This window comes from Salvelinus sp. IW2-2015, linkage group LG4p, assembly GCF_002910315.2.
Source record: "Salvelinus sp. IW2-2015 linkage group LG4p, ASM291031v2, whole genome shotgun sequence".
In the NCBI taxonomy this organism is placed as follows: Eukaryota; Metazoa; Chordata; class Actinopteri; order Salmoniformes; family Salmonidae; genus Salvelinus; species Salvelinus sp. IW2-2015.
In genome coordinates, this window is record NC_036841.1 from 24,295,880 (window position 1) to 24,320,882 (window position 25,003).

At 44.5% G+C, this 25,003-nt stretch overlaps 1 pseudogene; it reads left to right on the forward strand.

Moving 5' to 3' along the window:
• Nucleotides 1-25,003, forward strand: part of LOC111957970 (glycerophosphodiester phosphodiesterase domain-containing protein 5-like) — a 138,145-nt pseudogene that overhangs the window by 63,118 nt on the left and 50,024 nt on the right.

The window sequence follows — 25,003 nt, forward strand, 5'->3', positions numbered from 1 at the left end:
CAGGGTGGTCTTGACAAGCCCCCTGCCCTCCTCACTGCAGTTCCACTAATAACAGGAAGCACAGCCTCCTCCGACGATGCAAATAAACAGCTGTCTAGAGCAGCAGAGCTCACACCGCCCTGATTGCATGCTGATGAGTGTAATTAACATGCATTTCAAATCCCTCCTAAAACACAGTGCTGCTCACAAAGACAGCCCATAGGATAGCTGCAATTAAAACCTGCTCAGTGGGAGGACTAGCAAGTCAGGCAAAGTCTTCAATTGAGAAACATGCTGATAATATTGCATTCTAATCTCCATTTGTAATAATTTTCATTAATCACCAAGCCATGTTTACTAACAGTTTAAACTCACATCCTCAGTTGTAATCTTGTGTACAGATGAATTATTTACACTCTTGATAACATCTTGGATTGTTTCACATTCAGATTGTAATCAGCATGCATTTTTCAGAGTAAACTTGATCAGCATGTTCCTTCATACCCCAGGAGGACTGTGACACATACAGTATGGAGCCAGCCAGGCCCAGGCTTAATGTTAAAGTCATTATTGTTATTATTACATCTGATATGAGTTGCTGCTGAGCCAGCAGGATCTTTCAGTCAATCTCTGAGTAAAAAATCTGTGATTAGTCAGAGTAGACCCAAGCCAAAACTGGCTTCTTCCCCGCCTGCCCAGTGCAGCCCCCCCCCCCCCCCCCTGTAATGTTCAATAGACGCTCTGTGCGCCCAGTCCTTTAAATTATGACTATATTGTAATTTAGCTCTGACCCTGTAGGTATCGATGGAAGCCACAAGAGGCAGCCACAGTTGTCATTGGAACCAGGATTTGACAATGGCAATTCGAATTTGTGTCTTGGCTTGGTATCAAAGCACTGAAAGGGCTTGTCATTGTACTGTGTAGGGGCTGATTGGGATCAGAAATCGGCCCTGGCATTTCTAACAAGTTTTAAAAAATCCACCCTTGAGGCCCCCACACCAGACTATTTTTTCCCCCCTTGAGGCCTCCATTACTAGCCAGATAATTATCATTTTGCGCAATAAAACCAAGTTAGACAGACCCACTGCGCTAAAAATCGACCAGCCCATCTAGCATTTTCCCGTCATGCCAGATGGCCAGTCCGCCACTGGTACTGTGTGTTCTTTTTACTGAGGTACTTCAATGACACTTGGGAACATGTTTTTTTTTGCTTTGATTAGGGATGCACGATATATCGGTGAATATATCGGAAACAGACGATATTAGCGAAAAATGCCAACATCAGTATCGACAATGTCTAGTTTAACGCTGATTTGCAAAACCAATGTCAAAGCTGACGTGCATTCCTATATAACGTACAGTTGAAGTCGGAAGTTTACATACACTTAGGTGGGAGTCATTAAAATTCGTTTTTCAACCTCACCACAAATTTCTTGTTAACAACCTATAGTTTTGGCAAGTCGGTTAGGACATCTACTTTGTGTATGACACAAGTCATTTTTCCAACAATTGTTTTCAGACAGATTATTTCACTTATTATTTCACTTATTATTTCACTCTGTATCACAATTCCAGTGGGTGAGAAGTTTACGTACACTAAGTTGACTGTGCCTTTAAACAGCTTGGAAAATTCCAGAAAATTATGTCATGGCTTTAGAAGCTTCTGCTAGGCTAATTGACATCATTTGAGTCAATTAGAGGTGTACCTGTGGATGTATTTCAAGGCCTACCTTCAAACTCTGTGCCTCTTTGCTTGACATTATGGGAAAATCAAAAGAAATCAGCCAAGACCTCAAAACAGTTGTCTGGTTCATCCTTGGGAGCAATTTCCAAACGTCTGAAGGTACCACGTTCATCTGTACAAACAATAGTACGCATGTATAAACACATGGGACCATGCAGCCGTCATACCGGTCAGGAAAGAGACGTGTTCTGTCTCCTAGAGATGAACCTACGTTGGTGCGAGAAGTGCAAATCAATTACAGAACAACAGCAAAGGGCCTTGTGAAGATGCTGGAGGAAACGGGTACAAAAGTATCTATATCCTCAGTAAAACGAGTCCTATATCGACATAACCTGAAAGGCCGCTCAGCAAGGAAGAAGCCACTGCTCAAAAACCACCATAAAAAAGCCAGACTACGGTTTGCAACTGTACATGGGGACAAAGATCGTACTTTTTGAGAAATGTCCTCTGGTCTGATGAAACAAAAACTGTTTGGCCATAATGACCATCGTTATGTTTGGAGGAAAAAGGGGGAGGCTTGCAAGCCGAAGAACACCATCCCGTCCGTGAAGCACGGAGGTGGCAGCATCATGTTGTGGGGGTGCTTTGCTGCAGGAGGGACTGGTGCACTTCACAAAATAGATGGCATCATGAGGTAGGAAAATTATGTGCCTATATTGAAGCAACATCTCAAGACATCAGTCAGGATGTTAAAGCTTGGTAGCAAATGGGTCTTCCAAATGGACAATGACCCCAAGCATACTTCCAAAGTTGTGGCAAAATGGCTTAAGGACAGCAAAGTCAAGGTATTGGAGTGGCCATCACAAAGCCCTGACCTCAATCCTATAGAAAATTTGTGGGCAGAACTAAAAAAGCGTGCGCGAGCAAGGAGGCCTACAAACCTGACTCAGTTACACCAGCTCTGTCAGGAGGAATGGGCCAAAATTCACCCAAATTATTGTGAGAAGCTTGTGGAAGGTTACCCAAAACGTTTGACCCAAGTTAAACAATTTCAAGGCAATGCTACCAAATACTAATTGAGTGCATGTACATTTTTGACCCACTGGGAATGTGATGAAAGAAATAAAAGCTGAAATAAGTAATTCTCTCTACTATTATTCTGAAATTTCACATTCTTAAAATAAAGTGGTGATCCTAACTGACCTAAGACAGGGAATTTTTACTAGGATTAAATGTCAGGAATTGTGAAAAACTGAGTTTAAATGTACTTGGCTAAGGTGTATGTAAACTTCCGACTTCAACTGTAGGTACATGATGTAATGCGCTACACGTGTAACACAGCATTCCCAACCTAGCCCACAATGTCTGCTGTGTGGATCGAGCAGTCAACAAGTCGAGCAGTTATTTGAAAGAGTAAGAACATTTCAGCGAGACAACTCAGTCGAAATTCATTAATGCCAAGATAATAGAATTCATTGCCCTTGACAGTCAACCGTTCTCAGTCGTGGGTGATGTTAGCTTCCGCTGACTGGGCGAGCACCAATACACATAACCAAGTGCGCTATTTTTCAGATGTTGCCCTACCGGAGTTACACAGTAATAGCATCACTGCTATTAGCTTCACGCCATGCATACTGTAGAACGCCGTTTGGGTCTTTGTGTGTCAAAAAAGATACAGTATCACTGTCAAAGTTGTACAAAAAATGTCTGCAAACACACGAACGATGTGTTTACAATACCGCGTTGGTAATGAAGCATCATTTGTTTAACCGCAACTTCTGGGGCAGCTAGCTTTAGCTTAGTACCTAGCTAGCACCAATACAACCAGTCTGAAAACAATGACCATTAGAAACTGCAGTCATTTTCATTATTCTTAGCAATGATTTAGGAATCCTTGTGAGTAAGTATTAGCTAGGTTGGTGTGTGTGTGGTGTGTGTGTGTGTGTGTGTGTGTGTGAACTATATAACTGTTCTAGAATGCTTAAAAGGCAGCTAAAACTTTAATTATCGGTATCGTTTTTTGGGGGGGCAAGGAAAATATTGGATATCGGTATCGGCCAAAAATGTCATCGGTGCATCACTAGCTTTGATGGTAGATGTTTTTTAAACCCTCATCGCTGCAACTCCCGTATGGACTCGAGAGGCGAAGGTCGAGAGCCGTGCGTCCTCCGAAACACAACCCAACCAAGCCACACTGCTTGACACAATGCCCCCTTAACCCTGAAGCCAGTCGCACCAATGTGTCGGAGGAAACACCATGCACCTGGCGACGTGCACTGCGCCCTGCCCGCCACAGGAGTCGCTAGTATGCGATGGGGCAATGACATCCCTGCCAGCCAAACCTTCCTCTAACCCGGACGGCGCTGGGCCAATTATGTGCGCCTCCCCATGGGTCTCCCGGTCATGGCCAGCTGCGACAGAGCCTGGACTCGAAACCAGAATCTCTAGTGGCATAGCTAGCACTGTGATGCAGTGCCTTAGACCACTGCGCCCCTCGGGAGGCCATGGTAGACATTTAACTAAAGAGATCCATCAAGAAGCTTTAAAATTCTGGGGGAATTGTTGAATTGAAGTTGAGCAATATTCCAATTGTAGGCCTATTTCTGTAAGGGGGTAGTGAAATCAATCTGCCATAATTAATGAATGTGTTAGTTATATGCAATTAAAAGTGATATGTTTATTGTAATTCAACGACCACTTATGTTTTTCTAGTTCAGTGCAATATGTTGGTATTGAAGTCAAATCAAATTTAATTGGTCACATACACATGGTTGGCAGATGTTATTGCGAGTGTAGCGAAATGCTTATTCTTGTAGATAAAACTTTAAATATCGGTATCGTCTAATAGGTAATATCTAACAATTCCACAACATAACCTAATATCTGTTAGGTTCAAATTTTTCAGAGTAAATAAATCACGGACACTAGAGAAGCTTAACCAAGTTTAATTCTTCCCAAAGTGTCGTTACAGCTGTAATTCAGCCAAAAAACATGTTCTCACCATCACAATTATATATAGATATATATATACCCCACTTTGGACACTCCTCCTTCTCTCCAATCCTTACATCTTATGGTTCCACAGGAAGAGGGTAATAAACCCTTATTACTCCCTTCGGGGGATCTGACCTGACCTCCTAACTCAACTTTTAATCCACAGATGTCCATCTGCTCCCCTATAGCAATCCTGTGATCTCCTGCCGTCCACCCAGTACATTCCACAGCCACTCTGTCTTTCTACACATCTCACTCCTTTATATACTATACGTCTGATCTATCATGTCTTTAATATCTCAATGTTCAAAGTTTATCCCAAATCCAACAGTCCCTCCTCTTGAACAATAGCGTCCTAATGTTCAATTTACATAAACTTGGAAATTACTTATAAATGGATAAACAATGATTATAAAACATGAATTAAACAAACAAACAAATACAGCAAACAATAAATAAACATTCACTGTGAGGTTTACAAATTCAGAGACTTATGACCTCTGTACTATGATCACGTCATACACAATTTTATTTCCATCTCCATCACAACAAAATGCTATTCCAGCTGAATCTGCTGTCTTGTTCCATGTCAGATGGAGCGGCTTTTAGTTTCTCCACTTCCCCCTTCTGGTTCCTAAGAGAGTAATAGAACAAGACTTGGAAAGCAACAAAAATACATAAAATATAACAGCATTAATAATCTGATAAGCTATGCATAATTATTATGCATGAAAACCAAAGTCTGAGACCATGACAATTCCCACTCTCTCTTCACCTGACTCTATGCCTCCAGGATACTTTCCTGCTGGGTTCCACAAAAATGAAAGCTCTGTAAAAAGCTTCCTCATGCTTTTGCCCAGTCTTCCCCTTTCGGCCCCAGGTTCCGAGAGGTGTTCCCAAGCCATGTCATTTTCACTTTGTTCCCCATCTCCTCCATTTCACCTGATAGGCACGTGACCTGATATGCAAGTGCGTATCCCTAATCAATGTTACATCCTCTTGAGGTAACTCAGCACTGTAAATGCTTTCACGTCAATGTCTTCAACATTTTGTTCATAGTACAATTACCCAAACATCTATCCTCTATGATATGATGCATTAACCAATAAAGCAGCTAACCTCAACCCAACTAGGATGTTTAAAGTAGCTCCCAGAACCAACCCATCTGTATGTCTTACAGTGGAATCTAGTCTCGCTCGCTTGCTCCGTTTCCTCTGTCATGGTGTCTTCAAGCTCACCCATTATGCTGCTGGACCTCACTTCATGTGAGAACTATGCACCCCCCAAGGAGAGACATGACGATCTTTACCGCTGCAGGTACTGTACGGAGTAGTGTGTGTGGCCCAAATCAACGCTGTCCCAACACCCCCGCTTGGTGTCTCTTGATGTACACTCAATCTCCAGAATTCAGCCCGTGCCCTTGGTTATCTCTGCTTTCACCTGAGGATATACACACTGCAACACATGGGTCATTTCCTGACAACAAAAACTCTCCACCTATGGCAAGATCACTAATTTGTGACATTTGAATAGCCTCCCCTGTACTCCCATCGGTCTCCAAGTTACCAGTTACCAATCCATGTGGCACAAGTCCTCAAACTGATATTTCAACAATGCTACTAAAGTAACCCCTGCTACTACTAACATGTCCCGTGACTATAGTCTCACAATACGCCTCATTCCATGCTGTCATTATAGCATCCTTCGCTACTAGTTATGCTCCTTCAGTTACTGTCGCTACTATGACTGCCGTGAGAATAACTCCTGCATGTAATCTGTCAAATGTTTGCTGGTTGTTAGAAATTGGGAAAAAGATGAATGATTTAGGAAAAATATCCAACCTAACAAAACTCTGAGTCACATGTGTCCTGAAAGTTTACCATAGTGTCTGAAATGCCACCATTATCTCTTCTACTCTCACCATGAACTAAGTATGTGTAATGTTCAACTACATCCCCATATTGTGTACATTTAGCTCATAGAAGAGGGAAGACAGCTATCTCCTGTAACCATATACAGTCTCTGGGAACTACAGTTAGAAACATACTAACACATTCTCACATCAGTTAGTCAATATACATCATTCCCTCCTCTGGAACAATGGAGGGAATGATGTATATTGACTAACTGATGTGAGAATGTGTTCGTATGTTCCACGAAACCTAAAAACATATTGACTTGAAAAGGAAAGCGAAAAAAAAGTACATGTTTAATAACTTAGCACCATCCATTGATGCGATTTAACAGTACAATTCTGAATACAGGGTAAAACAAAAGAGAACAAAAAACTTTCATGGTTGTCCCAAGCTATCATCCAGTGATTCCCTAACAAACCAACTCCCTTCAGGATGACACTTAGAGATAAGGTTTCTGGAGACTCTCTCGGCCAAATACATTTTAGCAGCGCCCCCACCCCTCATCGTTCTGTAGCAATTCTCTCTCGCTGTATCCCAATCATAAATAAAACATTTGATAAATTATCCAACCAAAATGTAGAATGGCAGTCCTTAGTGCTGACTTTGAGTCTAGGACTCGAATTCCAGCTTCTCAATTTAGCACACATCATCCCTGTTAGAACATATATTTATAAACAACCTTTTATTGCTGGTAATAACTCTTCTCATTACAGCCCCCCTTTGTCCCTGTTTTCCTGTCACAAGTGGCCTGGTAATAAAATATCAGTATCTCAATGCATTCTTAGTCTAAATAATTAGCAGGTTGTATACCACCACCCCCCATTTCCTTCACCCGACACTTATCATTCTAGCGTGTCTTCTTCAGATATCGTTTACAGTTCATTTTCCCAACGGTGCCTGTGACATTTCATGGCCCTTGATAATGTCCCGATTTTAATATCCAAGTAGATAGTTCCGTTTCTCCCACGTACACCAGTCTCTCACCTGAGCCGTTCTCTCTCTCCACGCTCACTCCACAGGCGCTATCAGCACCCCGGCCCCGGTTTATGGCTCGGACTCAGATAGGAGTGGTAAAAGTCACTGTCTCTCATTGCACGCCTTTGTCGCTCTTTCTTCAGCCGGTTAGAGAGGGTTTTGAGGTTTACACACACTCTGTGGTCAAGTTATTCCTACCATGCATTAAGACACGATCTGACCACCTTCTATGATAACCTCAAAAAAGTACAGATCATAACAATAGTCTAGTTCATTTCTGTTTCAGGAAATCCAAACAAACATTGACTATATGACGGATTTTGACATTAACCTTTTCTTCATAACATTATCTCAACGACAAATGTCAAAAAGCATAACATATTGTTACTGCTAAAACCATTTTTCTAAATTAGTCCATGCTCCTTTATTCTACTGGCGACTTCTCGGAAGAGTTACCAGATTATGAAGTTAGCACCCTAACCCCTCGCAGAAATCCACACTCCATTATCCAATCTGGTAAAATTTGTATCAAAACAAAAACACAAATGAAATCAGCAATACATATATTACAATCCATTTTAAATAATTGTCATACCTTATTCACATTTTCCTTTCTATATGCAGACTGAACACTGTACCAATGTATAACTACAAAGACCAGGACCTCAGGGAACTGGTAATTTTCCCCTTTCGAACACGTGATTCAAAAAGATGTTAAATCAAAAATAAACAAATTCGAATAACTAATCAACTTAGAATTACAACTCTTTATAACTCCCTACGGAAATAATAATCTCCTAAAGTAATGGTACAATTTGGATAGAGACTGGTGTTTCTCATTCATTTTATAATTAAATCCCCCTATTCTGTTAATTTCTAGTGAGGTTGATCATTCCTCACAATAATTTTTTATGATACAGGCCATTCGACACCATTAAAATGTTTCCTCTACGTTTTCTTTCCCTGTCCTTCAGAAACCATTTAAATACCTTTCAAACATTTCGATCCTTCTGCATTCCCAATTTAACTGAATTGAAAAGACCCTATTCAATAAATCCCACAGTATCAACACACCACTGACGCACATTCAATACCAGTAAATGGTGTGTGCGTGCTGGTGAACCGTAGGTCCAGAACACACATGAACCGGCCTCACTTATTATCTTGAACTCGTTTATGGCCTAATCCAGATACGTTAATACCTCAAACTGCCGAATATCACTAACTGCTCTCCCCCTTCAATCTCAGGGGACCTTCCAAATCAAAATAATGAAACCCCTCTTTCGGAAGTTTAGTTCACACACATTCCGTTAGCATTCACTATGCAACATTTTAATCAGCAATCCAAAAGTATTAATTATAAACTAAACCTGTTAATTATAAATTCACTGTCCTTACTCCATTGATTAAATATTTGTTTTAATCCACCCCATCCTTTATTTAGCATGTACTACCCTTAGACCTGTCTCTTATACACATCTAGATGTGTATAAGAGACAGGTCTAACACTGGTCTTCTTACCCCATGATTCTCCATAACCAACACACCACATAAAACATTTTAAAGTTCATTTTAGGTTTGGTAACCCCAATACCAATTCCTCGTGACCCCTCCACCCTTTCGACCATTCTATTCCAGAATAAGACGACATAAAACCTAAATCTATTTAAAAATAAAACCACAAAATGTCTCATGATATAAAAAAAACCAAACAAGGCATTCTGAGTTTGCAAGGAGTGTTTGGCCATCTAATTTAAATGTGTTACCTTTAGAGTCCATTCCCCTGGCATTTCGCCTAGATTCTTCCACCCCAAAAACATTTTCCTGTGGCAAATCTAGCCAATTTCCCATCGTAAGGAATCCGCAATATTTAATCCCTGGCCTCTACTAAAAAGTTAGGTAAAACGTGATGTCATACGTTTCCTTCACATAGAAATTGTAATCTCTATGAACCACTTATCGATTGAACAGAGCCTATACACCGCTAGGTGAAAGTTTCATTCCTGCTACTTTCCGGAGGACTTTCAGGAGTTTTTCAATCTTTCTGTCCCAGCTTTGATGCACCTGTGCTGACCTTGCCTTCTGGATGGAAGCGGGGTGAACAGGTAGTGGCTCGGTTGGTTGTGCTTGATCTTTTTTGCCTTCCTGTGACATCGGGTGTTGTAGGTGTCCTGGAGAGCAGGTAGTGTGCCCCTGGTGATGCGATGTGCAGACCGCACCACCCTCTGGAGAGCCCTGCGGTTGTGGGCGGTTCAGTTGCCGTACCAGTCGGTGATACAGCCCGACAGGATGCTCTCAATTGTGCACCTATAAAAGTTAGTGAGGGTTTTTGGTGACAAGCCAAATTTCTTCAGCCTCCTGAGGTTGAAGAGGCGCTGTTGCGCCTTCTTCACTACACTGTCTGTGTGCGTGGACCATTTCAGTTTGTCGGTGATATGTACACGAGGAATCAAAAAACTTCCCACCACCTCCACTGCTGTCCCGTCGATGTGGATAGGGGGGTGCTCCCTTTGTCCCCGGTCATCTCTTGTTTTGCTGACATTGAGTAAGGTTATTTTCCTGACACCACACTCCAAGGGCACTCGCCCCTGTAGGCTGTCTCGTTGTTGTTGGTAGTCAAGCCTACCACTGTAGTGTCGTCTGCAAACTTGATGATTGAGTTGGAGGTGTGCATGGCCACGCAGTCGTGGGTGAACAGGGAGTAAAGGAGGGGGCTGAGAACGCACCCTTGTGGGGCCCCAGTGTTGAGGATCAGCGGAGTGGAGATGTTTCCTACCTTCAACACCTCGGGGTGGCCTGTCAGGAAGTCCAGGACCCAGTTGCACAGGGCGGGGTCGAGACGCAGGGTCTCAAGCTTAATGATGAATGTGAAGGGTACTATGGTGTTGAATGCTGAGCTGTAGTCAATGAACAGCATTCTTACATAGGTATTTCTCTTGTCCAGATGGGATAGGGCAGTGTGATGGTGATTGCATCATCTGTAGAGTGGGTCTAGGGTGGAGGTGATGTGATCCTTGACTAGTCTCTCAAAGCACTTCATGATGACAGAAGTGAGTGCTACGGGGCGATAGTCATTTAGTCCAGTTACCTTTAGCTTTCTTGGGAACAGGAACAATGGTGGCCATCTTGAAGCATGTGGGGACAGCAGACGCCGGTATCGGCGTTGAATAATCATAATCGGTTGACCTCTAGTTACAATCCCGGATATGTCTTTGGAAAGCAACTCTTTCCTTAATTTTGTCGACTTTGTTAACTAGGGACTGGACATTAGCGAGTAATATACTTGGAAGCAGTGGGTGGTGTACGTGCATCCGAAGGCTCACTAGAAGACCGCTCCTTCGACGGTGTTGTTTTGCGTCGGCCTCTGTAATCAGTTCAAATGCCCTGGGAGGTGCAGACAAAGGATCCGCTTTGGGAAAGTTGTATCCCTGGTCGTTGTGCTGGTAAGTTGACTTCTCTCTGATATCCAATAATTCTTCCCGGCTGAATGTAATAACACTTAATTTCTTCTGGGCTAACAATGTAAGAAATAATACATAAAAAACTAAATAATGCACAGTTTCCTAAGGACTTGAAGCGAAGCTGCCATCTCTAGCGGCACTATCTTTCTCTTCTCATTCCATGCGTAAATAAGCGTGTGGCATGTTGCTATTCAAATTTCATCTGTCTTGCTGACTTGATATTCAAATGTCACCTCAGTGAAATACCCACAACAATCAACCTTACACCGGTCTTGTGTCCTAATGGATACAATATTTCCTTTTAGAATGTATTGTAGGCAATACTGATGTTTCTGTTTTCTTGTTGCTCTCCCATGCAGGTTTCCCGTTTGGTCAATGGGATGTTAGAGGTCTGGAGGCGTGCCAGAACTGAAGGAGCATGGTGAAGCACCAACCCCTGCAGGTTTACGAGAGGCAGCTGTGTTTGTCATGTCTCACAGGGATCTATGGGTGCCGGTGGAAACGGTACCAACGGTCACATGATGACACCACCAAGGTGAGTTCTGCCTAGCAGACCTTACGTTTGTACCTAAATGACCATAATGGACATGGCATATTGGTGTTGGTATATGGAAGTTAGTAATTTCTGGAAGATCTATTATCGGCCAAATGTCAGTTGGTTGACGAGTGAGTGTAGGTGCCTTTTGGCACCTAAAGGATGATCAATGGAAACAGGATGTACCTGAGCTCAATTTGGAGTCTCACCGCAAAGGGGCTGAATATTTATGAAAATAACGTTTTTTTACATTTATTTTTATACATTTGTAAAAATGTCTAAACCTGTTTTCTCTTCGTCATTATTGAGTATTGTGTGTAGATTTTAAATGTATGGAAGGATCCATATGGGGAGGGAGAAAGGTAAACGCATCAATCAATCAGTCAAATGTATGTATAAATCCCTTCTTACATCAGCTGATGTCACACAGTGCTGTACAGAAACCCAGCCTAAAACCCCAAACAGCAAGCAATGCAGGTGTAGAAGCATGGTGGCTAGGAAAAACTCCCTAGAAAGGCCGGAACGTAGGAAGAAACCTAGAGAGGAACCAGGCTATGAGGGGAGGCCAGTCCTCTTCTGGCTGTGCTGGATGGGGATTATAACAGAACATGGCCAAGATGTTCAAATGTTCATAGATGACCAGCAGGGTCAAATAATAATAATCACATTGGTTGTAGAGGGTGCAACAGGTCAGCACCTCAGGAGTAAATGTCAGTCGCCTTTAATAGCCGATCATTCAGAGTATCTCTACCGCTCCTGCTGTCTCTAGAGAGTTGAAAACAGAAGGTCTGGGACAAGGTAGCACGTCCGGTGAACAGGTCAGGGTTCCATAGCCGCAGGCAGAACCATTGAAACTGGAGCAGCAGCACAACCAGGTGGACTGGGGACAGCAAGGAGTCATCAGGCCAGGTAATCTTGAGGCATGGTCCTAGTGCTTAGGTCCTCTGAGAGAAAGAGATAGAATACTTAAATACACACAGGATACCGGATAAGACAGGAGAAATACTTCAGATATAACAGACTGACCCTAGCCCCCCGACACAAACTATTGCAGCATAAATACTGGAGGCTGAGACAGGAGGGGTCGGGAGACACTGTGGTCCCATCCGACGATACCCCCGGACAGGGCCTAACAGGCAGGATATAAATAACCCCACCCACTTTGCCAAAGCACAGCCCCCACACCACTAGAGGGATATCTTCGACCACCAACTTACTATCCTGAGACAAGGCCAAGTATAGCCCACGAAGATCTCCCCCATGGCACGACCCAAGGGGGGGGGCGCCAACCCGGACAGGAAGATCACGTGAACCTCGCCTGGTTCACCAACTACTTCTCAGACAGAGTTCAGTGTGTCAAATGTTGTCCCAGACCTCTGGTAGTCTCTATGGGGTACCACAGGGGTCAATTCTCGGGCTGACTCTTTTCTCTGTTATATCAACTGATGTCGCTCTTGCTGCGGGGGATTCCCTGATCCACCTCTACGCAGACGACACCATTCTGTATACATCTGACCCTTCTTTGGACACTGTGTTAACTAACCTCCAAACGAGCTTCAATGACATACAACACTCCTTCCGTGGCCTCCAACTGCTCATAAACGCTAGTAAAACCAAATGCATGTTTTTTACCGTTCGCTGCCGCCACCCGTCCCAGCATCACTACTCTGGACGGTTCTGACTTAGAATATGTGGACAACTACAAATACCTAGGTGTCTGGCTAGACTGTAAACTCTCCTTCCAGACTCATATTAAACATCTCCAATCCAAAATTAAATTAGACAGCTTCCTATTTCGCAACAAAGCCTCCTTCACTCACGCTGCCAAACATACCCTCGTAAAACTGACTATCCTACCGATCTCGACTTCGGCGATGTCATTTACAAAATAGCTTCCAATACTCTACTCAGCAAACTGGATGCAGTTTATCACAGTGCCATCTGTTTTGTCACCAAAAGCCCCTTATACCACCCACTACTGCGACCTGTATGCTCTAGTCGGCTGGCCCTCGCTACATATTCGGCCCAGACCCACTGGCTCCAGGTCATCTACAAGTCTATGCTAGGTAAAGCTCCGCCTTATCTCAGCTCACTGGTCACATTAACAACAACCACCCGTAGCACGCGCTCCAGCAGGTATATCTCACTGGTCATCCCCAAAGCCAACATCTCCTTTGGCCGCCTTTCCTTCCAGTTCTCTGCTGCCCATGACTGGAATGAATTGCAAAATTCACTGAAGCTGGAGACTTATATTTCCCTCACTAACTTTAAACATCAGTTATCTGAGCAGCTAACCGATCACTGCAGCTGTACATAGCCCATCTGTAAATAGCCCACCCAATCTACTTACCCTATCCCCATATTGTTTTTATTTACTTTTCTGCTCTTTTGTACACCAGTATTTCTTCTTGCACATCATCATCTGCTCATATATCACTCCAGTGTTAATTTGCTAAATTGTAATTACTCTGCTACTATGGCCTATTTATTGCCTTACCCCTCGCCATTTGTGCACACTGTATATAGACTTTCTTTTTTTTCTATTGTGTTATTGACTATACGCTTGTTTATTCCATGTGTAACTTTGTTGTTGTTTGTGTCGCACTGCTTTGCTTTATCTTGGCCAGGTCGCAGTTGTAAATGAGAACTTGTTCTCAACTAGCCTACCTGGTGAAATATAAAATGAAATGAACTCAAGTGACGCACCCCTCCTAGGGATGGCATGGTAGAGCACCAGTAAGCCAGTGACTCAGCCCCTGTAATAGGGTTTGAGGCAGAGAATCCCAGTGGAGAGAGAGGGGAACCAGCCAGGCAGAGACAGCAAGGGCGGTTCGTTGCTCCAGTGCCTTTCCGTTCACCTTCACATCACTGGGCCAGACTACACTCAATCATAGGACCGACTTAAGTCTTCAATTAAGACTTAAAGGTTGAGACCGAGTCTGCCTCTCTCACATGGATAGGCAGACCATTCCATAAAAATGGAGCTCTATAGGAGAAAGCCCTGCCTCCAGCTGTTTGCTTAGAAATTCTAGGGACAGTAAGGAGGCCTGCGTCTTGTGACCTTAGCGTACGTGTAGGTATGTACGGCAGGACCAAATTGGAAAGATAGGTAGGAGCAAGCCCTTATAATGCTTTGTAGGTTAGCAGTAAAACCTTGAAATCAACCCTAGCCTCAACAGGAAGCCAGTTTACACTGGAGTAATATGATCAATTTCTTTGGTTCTAGTCAAGATTCTAGAAGCGGTGTTTAGCACTAACTGAAGTTTATTTAGTGTTTTATCTGGGAAGCCGGAAAGTAGAGCATTGCAGTAGTCTAACCTAGAAGTGATAAAAGTATGAATACATTTGGACAAAGTTTCTGATTTTTGCAATGTTACGTAGATGGAAAAAAAGCTGTCCTTGAAACAGTCTTATTTGAGACGACTGTACAACCATCAAGATGAATTGTCAGATTCAACAGAAGACCTCTTTGTTTCTTGGGACCTAGAACTAGCATCTCTGTTTTGTCCGAGTTTAAAAGTTGAAAATTCCCTTCGGGTGTGGCATACAATTTGACACACTGTAACATGTATTGCAGTGTCATCCTACATCTCACGTGCACCTCAAACACAAATATGTCAAAGTACCCTTTTTCTAGTTATAGGAATGACCTCTCGTCCTGTGAGCTTAACATGCAAGCTATGCTGAGTGGTGGATGGATGAGCTATAAGTTTTGACCTTTCATTCCTACCCTATTTGCCCTCAGGAAGGTAATGCTGCATGAGTTCTTTAAATCTTCAGATAGATGGAGCACATTCATGTTTGACAGGTCGAAGGCCACATGGAGAATTGTTTTTCATCCTTTGGTGGGAATAGTATCCCGTGGCTCTGTTTCCTGTTGTCTCTGAGACTGGTAGATATGGTACTGCAGAGTCAGCTGTGTGTGTGTGTGTTTGTGTGTCGCCTTGGCCACCATGGCCATGTGTGGCGGGCGCGTTGGCCCACTGGGGGAGAATCGGCCAATCAGCAGCCTGTCTGTGTATAGTACCACAGGATTATATTGGACCTGCTGTGGTGCTACTCTGTGTGTTTACCAGTCTCCTCCTTTGCCAGAATCTGCATCCCAACCTCAGACCCCCACTGCCATGTTTCAGTAGCATATTTCTCTGCTTCCTCCCATGAGCCTATTATTACGGAAGTACTGTACATTTGAAATGTACAAGCATGAATAACAACTCAGTAAAAGAAGTATAACTGTAAAAATTAAGTTAAATTGGATTTCTAGTCTACAAATTGGCATAATTCTTTTTTTGCGTTTTGTGTAACTTATGTTTTAACTTATTGTGTACATCATATTGCTGCTACCGTCTCTTATGACCGAAAATAACTTCTGGACATCAGAAAAGCGATTACTCACCACGGACTGGAAGAATTTTTTTCCTTTAACGAGTCCGACGAAAAGGATATCCTGCTTTCACTGGAACAGGCCCAGATCCACACCTTTTGCGTGAAGAAAAGACGCCGGAAAAGGGGACGCAGATTGGCTGTCCTTCTGAGAAGCCGGAGGCGAGCGAGTAAACTTCCACTGCCATCCGTTCTTCTTGCTAATGTGCAATCGTTAAAAAATAAAATTGATGACCTATTATTTAAGATTATCCTACCAACGGGACCCATCCAAGATGGCGTAGCAGTCGGACGTGTCTTTGTCTTGTCTTGTCCCGTGTAAATAGTCTTCGTATTTTTCGTATACATTTCGTATATATTTTAATTTCACTTTCCATCTAGGAACTGAATATACATTCCTACATCCCGCCTCACCCAATGTGGTACGGACCTGCTATTTTTTTATACTTTAGAACCGTAACCCCAATCAGAAGCTAGCCAGATAACTAGCTACTAGCTAGTAGTCAGTTAGCCACTGCTGCGGTCTTCACCTCAACTCGGGACACAGCCAGCTTCAATACCGGGCCAATACCTGCAGTCTGCAAGCGCGATATCAACCCAGAGCATATAGGACTGCTTTTTCTCTACACATCACCGGATTCCTGACGCAAGCTCTGGACAATTACACGTATCATCACAAGCTAGCTAGCTGCAACCGAGTGGCTACTACTGGCTAACACCTCTGTCCCGAAGCAAGCACCAGTTAGCCTTGAGCTAGCCTCGAGCTAGCCCATCTGCGGCTAGCCGAAGAGGTCTACCAGCGAATTCTTGGGCTACAATACCTCTTTTGCCAATTGGACTGGACCTTTTTTTTTTTTTTTTTTTTTTGCCGACACAGAGCCCTGCCAATCCATCGCAACTGGTCTAAATCAGCTACAAGCTAATTTAGCCATTTTTTTGCCGCTGCTAGTAGCTCTTACCTTCTGCACAGACACCAGCCCTGTTATTAGCCTGGATTTACTCACCAATTTACCAGCATCGGACTGTCTCTCGACAACAACGCCGGATTCCTGCCGTAATCCCTGAGCCACTACTTCTGATCCTCACAGCTAGCTTGCAGCTAGCGCAGCTAGCGCACTGCCACGAAGCTAGCACCAGTTAGCAAACACAATTCTACAATTCACAACCTCTCTTTCGCCATCCGGCTTGGACTCTCTGTCGACACGACCACGTCTGAGCAGACCCCCCGTCTGAGCAGACCACCCCCCGGGCTACTACTTTAAACGCCGCGTGCTAGCTTAGTGGAGGCCTCCCTGCTCCATCTACGGCTGCCCCCTGGAACTATGATCACGTGGCTACATAGCTGATGCATGCTTGACTGTCCATTAATTCACGGTACTCCATTCTGTTTATTTGTGTTTTATCTGTCGGCTCTGTGCTTTAACTCAGGATCTGTGTGTAGTTAATCCGACCCTCTCTGCCTAGTCGTCGCCATTTTTACCTGTTGTTGCTGTGTTAGACTAGCACCCTGTTATTGCTGCTGTTATCTTACCTGTTGTTTTAGCTAGCTCTCCCAATCAAGACCTGCAATCACTTTATGCCTTATTGTATGTCTCCCTCAAATATCAATATGCCTTGCATACTGTTGTTCAGGCTAGTTATCATTATCATTGTTTTGGTTTGCAATGGACCCTGTAGTTCACTCTCCGTACCTCTGATACCTCCTTTGTCCACCCCCCACACATGCGGTGACCTCACCCATTGAGACCAGCATGTCCAGAGATACAACCTCCTTATCATCACCAGTGCCTGGGCTTGCCTCCGCTGTACCGCGTCCCCGCACGCCCCATCTCGATCGCCCTGTCTGACTTATGCCAGAATCTATTCTACCACGCCATAAATCTGCTCCTTTTATTCTTTGTCCCAACGCTCTAGGCGACCAGTTTTGATAGCCTTTAGCCGCACCCTCATCCTACTACTCCTCTGTTCCTCGGTGATGTGGAGATAACCAGGCCCTGCATGTCCCCAGTCACCCTCTTTGTTGACTTCTGTGATCGAAAAAGCCTTGGCCTCATGCATGTCAACATCAGAAGCCTCCTCCTAAGTTTGCCTTACTCACCGCTTTAGCACACTCTGCCAACCCTGATGTCCTTGCCGTGTCCGAATCCTGGCTTAGGAAGGCACCAAAATTCTGAGATTTCCATACCCAACTATAACACTTTCCGTCAAGATAGAACTGCCAAAAGGGGAGGAGTTGCAATCTACTGCAGAGATAGCCTGCAAAGTTCTGTCATACTTTCCAGGTCTATGCCCAAACAGTTCGAACTTCTAATTTTAAAAATTAATCTCTCCAGAAATAAGTCTCTCACTGTTGCCGCCTGCTACCGACCCCCTCAGCTCCCAGCTGTGCCCTGGACACCATCTGTGAATTGATCGCTCCCATCTAGCTTCAGGGTTGTGTTCTGTTAGGTGACCTAAACTGGGATATGCTTACACCCCGGGCAGTCCTACAATCCAAGCTTGATGCCCTCAATCTCACAAAAATCATCAAGGAACCCACCAGGTACAACCCTAAATCCGTAAACATGGGCACCCTAATAGACATTATCCTGACCAACCTGCCCTCCAAATACACCTCTGCTGTCTTCAATCAAGATCTCAGCGATCACTGCCTCATTGCCTGTATCCGCCACGGGTCCGCGGTCAAACGACCACCCCTCATCACTGTCAAACGCTCCCTAAACACTTCTGCGAGCAGGCCTTTCTAATCGACCTGGCCCGGGTACCCTGGAAGGATATTGACCTCATCCCGTCAGTTGAGGATGCCTGGTCATTCTTTAAAAGTTACTTCCTCACCATATTAGACAAGTATGCTCCGTTCAAAAAATGCAGAACCAAGAACAGATATAGCCTTGGTTCACTCCAGCCTGACTGCCCTCGACCAGCACAAAAACATCCTGTGGCGAACTGCAATAGCATCGAAGAGCCCCCGCGATATGCAACTGTTCAGGGAAGTCAGGAACCAATACACGCAGTCAGTCAGGAAAGCAAAGGCCAGCTTTTTCAAGCAGAAATTTGCATCCTGTAGCTCTAACTCCAAAAAGTTCTGGGATACTGTAAAGTCCATGGAGAACAGAGCACCTCCTCCAGCTGCCCACTGCACTGAGGCTAGGTAACACGGTCACCACCGATAAATCCGTGATAATCGAAGACTTCAACAAGCATTTCTCATGGCTGGCCATGCCTTCCTCCTGGCGACTCCAACCTTGGCCAACAGCCCCGCCCCCCCGCTGCTACTCGCCAAGCCTCCCCAGCTTCTCCTTTACCCAAATCCAGATAGCAGATGTTCTGAAAGAGCTGGAAAACCTGGACCATACAAATCAGCTGGGCTTGACAATCTGGACCCCCTATTTCTGAAACTGTCCGCCGCCATTGTCGCACCCCCTATTACCAGCCTGTTCAACTCTCCTTCGTATCATCTGAGATCCCAAGGATTGGAAAGCTGCCGCGGTCATCCCCCTCTTCAAAGGGGAGACACCCTGGACCCAAACTGTTACAGACCTATATCCATCCTGCCCTGCCTATCTAAGGTCTTCGAAAGCCAAGTCAACAAACAGATCACTGACCATTCGAATCCCCCGTACCTTCTCCGCTGTGCAATCCGGTTTCGAGCCGGTCACGGGTGCACCTCAGCCGTTACACATCATAACCGCCATCGATAAAAGACATTACTGTGCAGCCGTCTTCATCGACCTGGCCAAGGCTTTCGACTCTGTCAATCACCATATTCTTATCGGCAGACTCAGTAGCCTCGGTTTTTCTAATGACTGCCTTGCCTGGTTCACCAACTACTTTGCAGACAGAGTTCAGTGTGTCAAATCGGAGGGCATGTTGTCCGGTCCTCTGGCAGTCTCTATGGGGGTACCACAGGGTTCATTCTCGGGCCGACTCTTTTCTCTGTATACATCAATGATGTTGCTCTTGCTGCGGGCGATTCCCTGATCCACCTCTACGCAGATGACACCATTCTATATACTTCCGGCCCTTCCTTGGACACTGTGCTATCTAACCTCCAAACGAGCTTCAATGCCATACAACACTCCTTCCGTGGCCTCCAACTGCTCTTAAACGCTAGTAAAACCAAATGCATGCTTTTCAAACCGTTCGCTGCCTGCACCCGCACGCCCGACTAGCATCACCACCCTGGACGGTTCCGACCTAGAATATGTGGACATCTATAAGTACCTAGGTGTCTGGCTAGACTGCAAACTCTCCTTCCAGACTCATATCAAACATCTCCAATCCAAAATCAAAGCAAGAATCGGCTTTCTATTCCGCAACAAAGCCTCCTTCACTCACGCCGCCAACTTACCCTAGTAAAACTGACTATCTTACCGATCCTCGACTTCGGCGATGTCATCTACAAAATAGCTTCCAATACTCTACTCAGCAAACTGGATGCAGTTTATCACAGTGCCATTCGTTTTGTTACTAAAGCACCTTATACGACCCACACTGCGACCTGTATGCCCTAGTCGGCTGGCCCTCGCTACATGTTCGTCGTCAGACCCACTGGCTCCAGGTCATCTACAAGGCTATGCTAGGTAAGTGCCGCCTTATCTCAGTTCACTGGTCACGATGGCTACACCCACCCGCAACACGCGCTCCAGCAGGTGTATCTCACTGATCATCCCTAAAGCCAAAACCTCATTTGGAGCCTTTCCTTCCAGTTCTCTGCTGCCTGCGACTGGAACGAATTGCAAAAATCTCTGAAGTTGGAGACTTTTATCTCCCTCAACAACTTTAAAAATCTGCTATCCGAGCAGCTAACCGATCGCTGCAGCTGTACATAGTCCATCTGTAAACTACACCACCCAATTTACCTACCTCACCCCCCATACTGCTTTATTTATTTACTTTTCTGCTCTTTTGCACACCAGTATCTCTTCTTGCCACATGATCATCTGATGATTTTATCACTCCAGTGTTAATCTGCTAAATTGTAATTATTCGATTTATTGCCTACCTCATGCCTTTTGCACACATTGTATATAGATTCTCTTTTTTTTCTACCATGTTATTGACTTGTTTATTGTTTACTCCATGTGTAACTCTGTGTTTGTCTGTTCACACTGCTATGCTTTATCTTGGCCAGGTCGCAGTTGCAAATGAGAACTTGTTCTCAACTAGCCTACCTGGTTAAATAAAGGTGAAAAAATATATAAAAATAAATAAATAAAATTTAAAAACTGAAACATCTTATGTTTCACCGAGACGTGTCTGAACGAAGAAATGGACAATATAGAGCTGGCGGGATTTTCCATGCACCCGCAGAACAGAGACACTACCTCTGGAAAGACCAGGGGTGGGGGTGTGTCTTTTTGTCAATAACAGCTGGTACGTGATGTCTAATATTAAAGAAGTCTCGAGGTATTGCTCACCTGAGGTAGTGTGGTCGACAACTTATCATAAGGTACTCTATCTACCAAGAGTTCTCGTCTGTATTATTCGTAGCAGTCTATTTACCACCACAAAGCGAAGCTGGCACTAAGTCCGCTCTCAACCAACTCTATAAGGCCATAGGCAAAGAAGAAAATGCTCACCCGGGAGCGGCTCTCCCTGTGGCCGGGGAGTTTAATGCAGGCAAACTTAAATCAGTTTTTCCAAATTTTTACCAGCATGTTACAGGTGCAATCAGGGAAGGAAGAAAATCCTAGACCACCTTTACTCCACTCACAGAGATGCGTACAGAGCTCTCCCCTGCCCTCCATTTGGCAAATCTGACCACAATTCTATCCTACTGATTCCTGCTTACAACCAAAAACAAAAGCAGGAAGTACCAGTGACTCGCTCAATATGGAAGTGATCAGATGACGCGGATGCTACACTACAGGACTGTTTTGCTAGCACAGACTGGAATGTGTTCCGGGATTTATCCAATGGCATTGAGGAATACACCACCTCAGTCATTGCCTTCATCATCAATAAGTGCATCGACGACGTCTTCCCCACAGTGACTGTACGTACATATCCCAACCTGAAGCCATGGACTACAGGCAACGTCCGCATCGAGCTAAAGGCTAGAGCTGCCGCTTTCAAGGAGCGGGAGACTAATCCGGACGCTTATAAGAAATCCCGCTATGCCCTCAGACGAACCATCAAACAAGCAAAGCGTCAAGACAGGATTAAGATTGAATCCTACTACAAGTGATTTGAAAGGCTGGTCATGGCTCACATCAACAGCATCCTCCCAGACACCCCAGACCCATTCCAATTCGCATACCGCCCCAACAGATCCACAGATGACGCAATCTCAATTGCACTCCACACCGCCCTTTCTCACCTGGACAGAAAGAACCACTATGTGAGAATGCTGTTCATCGACTACAGCTCACCATTCAACACCAAAGTGCCCACGAAGCTCATCACTAAGCTAAGGACTCTGGGACTAAACACCTCCCTCTGCAACTGGATCCTGGACTTCCTGACGGGCCGCCGCTAGGTGGTAAGAGTAGGCAACAATATGTCTGCCACGCTGATCCTTATAACTGGGGCCCCTCAGGGGTGTATACTTTGTCCCCTCCTGTATTCCCTGTTCACCCATGACTGCGTGGCCAAACACGACTCCAACACCATCATTAAGTTTGCTGACGACACAACAGTGGTTTGGCCTGATCACCGACAACGATGAGACGGCCTATAGGGAGGTCAGAGAACTGGCAGTGTGATGCCAGGACAACAACCTCTCCCTCAATGTGAGCAAGACAAAGGAGCTGATCGTGGACTACAGGAAAAGGCGGGCCAAACAGGCCCCCATTAACATCGATGGGGCTGTAGGGGACCAGGTCGAGGGTTTCAAGTTCCTTGGTGTCCACATCACCAACGAACTATCATGGTCCAAACATGCCAAGACAGTCGTGTACACGACAAAACCTTTTCCCTCCCAGGAGACTGAAAAGATTTGGCATGGGCACCCAGATCCTCTAAAGGTTCTACAGCTGCACCATCGAGAGCTTCCTGACCGGTTGCATCACCGTCTGGTATGGCAACTGCACGGCATCTAAGGTGCTACAGAGGGTAGTGCGAACGGCCCAGTACATCACTGGGGCCAAGATTCCTGCCATCCAGGACCTATATAATAGGCGTTGTCAGAGGAAAGCCCATAAAATTGTCGGAGACTTCAGTCACCCAATTTATAGACTGATTTCTCTGCTACCGCACGGCAAGTAGTACCGGAGCGCCAAGTCTAGGACCAAAAACCTCAACAGCTTCTACCCCCAAGCCATTAGACTGCTGAACAATTCATAAAAATTGCCACCGGAAAATGTACATTGACCCCTAACTAGCGCAAGTGCAATTGCTAACTAGCGCTAGTGCAATTGCTAACTAGCGCTAGTGCAATTGCTAACTAGCGCTAGTGCAATTGCTAACTAGCGCTAGTGCAATTGCTAACTAGCGCTAGTGCAATTGCTAACTAGCGCTAGTGCAGTAACTGGAAGTCTGAGTATCTGCTAGCAGATACCATAGACTTCGTCACGGTGCTAATTATCCTTGGCTTGTGAAACTACCTCTAACTTCCTTCATAATGGACACAGAGCCATGAAAATCCTATCCACAAGTTCATCTGACTCTGGGGAAGTAGGTAAATGGCCTCATTGCCAAAATCCCAAAGTATCCATTTAACTATGGATGCTGTGCTGCCTTGTATTGGAGGACTATAGTCATCTCACATTTGGCAGATCGCCTGTTAAGTGTGCCAGCACTGCCAGGTCAGATGACATCATAGATGCATCTTTAATAGCCAATGTTACCAATCAGTGTTGCTAATCAAAGGATGGTATCAGTTACATGATGTGATGTTTAAACATGACAGGCAGCGTCACTGAACCATGACCATGAGAAACCCAAGGTCTTAATGTGACATGGACTCCCTTCATAATGCCCAGATTCAGAACAGAATAGAAGTGGTTGCTGTCGTCGTCTCCTCTGAGCTGGATAATGAACAGGCCAGTGTGCCTGAGCCTCCCTCTTTGTTAACTTGGTCTTTGAGTTAGTGGTTTGTAGAAAGGCCGACCACGTCACTGGCACTGCAAGCTGATCTGCCCTCAGTAATAATTGAGTTTTCCATTTAGCCAGTCTTTACCAGTCTTTACTAGGAACGAGCATAATTCTGTAGACTTGGTCTGTTAAATGACATAGAGACACGTGAAACTGAAATCCTGTTCAAATCATTTGCTACCATCACCGTTTTATGTCGCAACTAAAGTCTGCACTAAACTAGAAAACCAGATGGGCAACATTCTAATATGGCAGGGAACATTCAGGCAACATGCAGGGAGGGAGCATTCTCTTTGCTAGCTTTTTCTTGGCTTCCTCTCAAGTCTTCCATTACTTCTTTAGTTCCCTGACAGAATAAAAGGTCAAAAGCTTCAACACCTCTGCAGAAAACACATTTACAGGGTGTCAGAGCTGTAGAAGTTACTGAGTAAACAAGCGTTAGGAGGATGTCTCTATATTCCTGTGGGACAGGGCCAAGAGAGCCTTGGAACACAAACCGTGATGTGCAGTGATGGTGTTGGTGGGCCCAGGAGCGTTCTGTGATACAGGTGCACCAGCACTCATCCTCCGACTTCTGTGTGATTCTCTTCTATGAGATGACTAAACATGCAACCGCTAGGCTAGCTGAATGAGGGGACGATGGTGATAGTCTGTCATGATCGTTAGTAAAGCTTTAGAGGGACTAGAAATCAGTCCTAGGTTTTCTAATCTCTGATCATTTTAATGATGGAAATTTATTTTGATGGTAATTTGATTACGTGAAATGAAATTTGACTCATTTAAGCACTATGTTCATATAAGACATTCAGGTAAGCAATTATATTAATACCCTTTGGTGGAGGTCACGATCAATTGTCTTTGAAAACAAATTAACTGGTAACCTTTGTACTAATAGCGCCTTGTCTACCCGTCTCTATAGTTCAATAATCATATGTAAGCACCTTTTCAGTCAGTCTGCACTCACTTCCAGTAGTGCTGACATTCAAACAAGTCCTCTTAATATTGGGCGAGGAGGGGAATAGCCTAATCTTCCTGAATC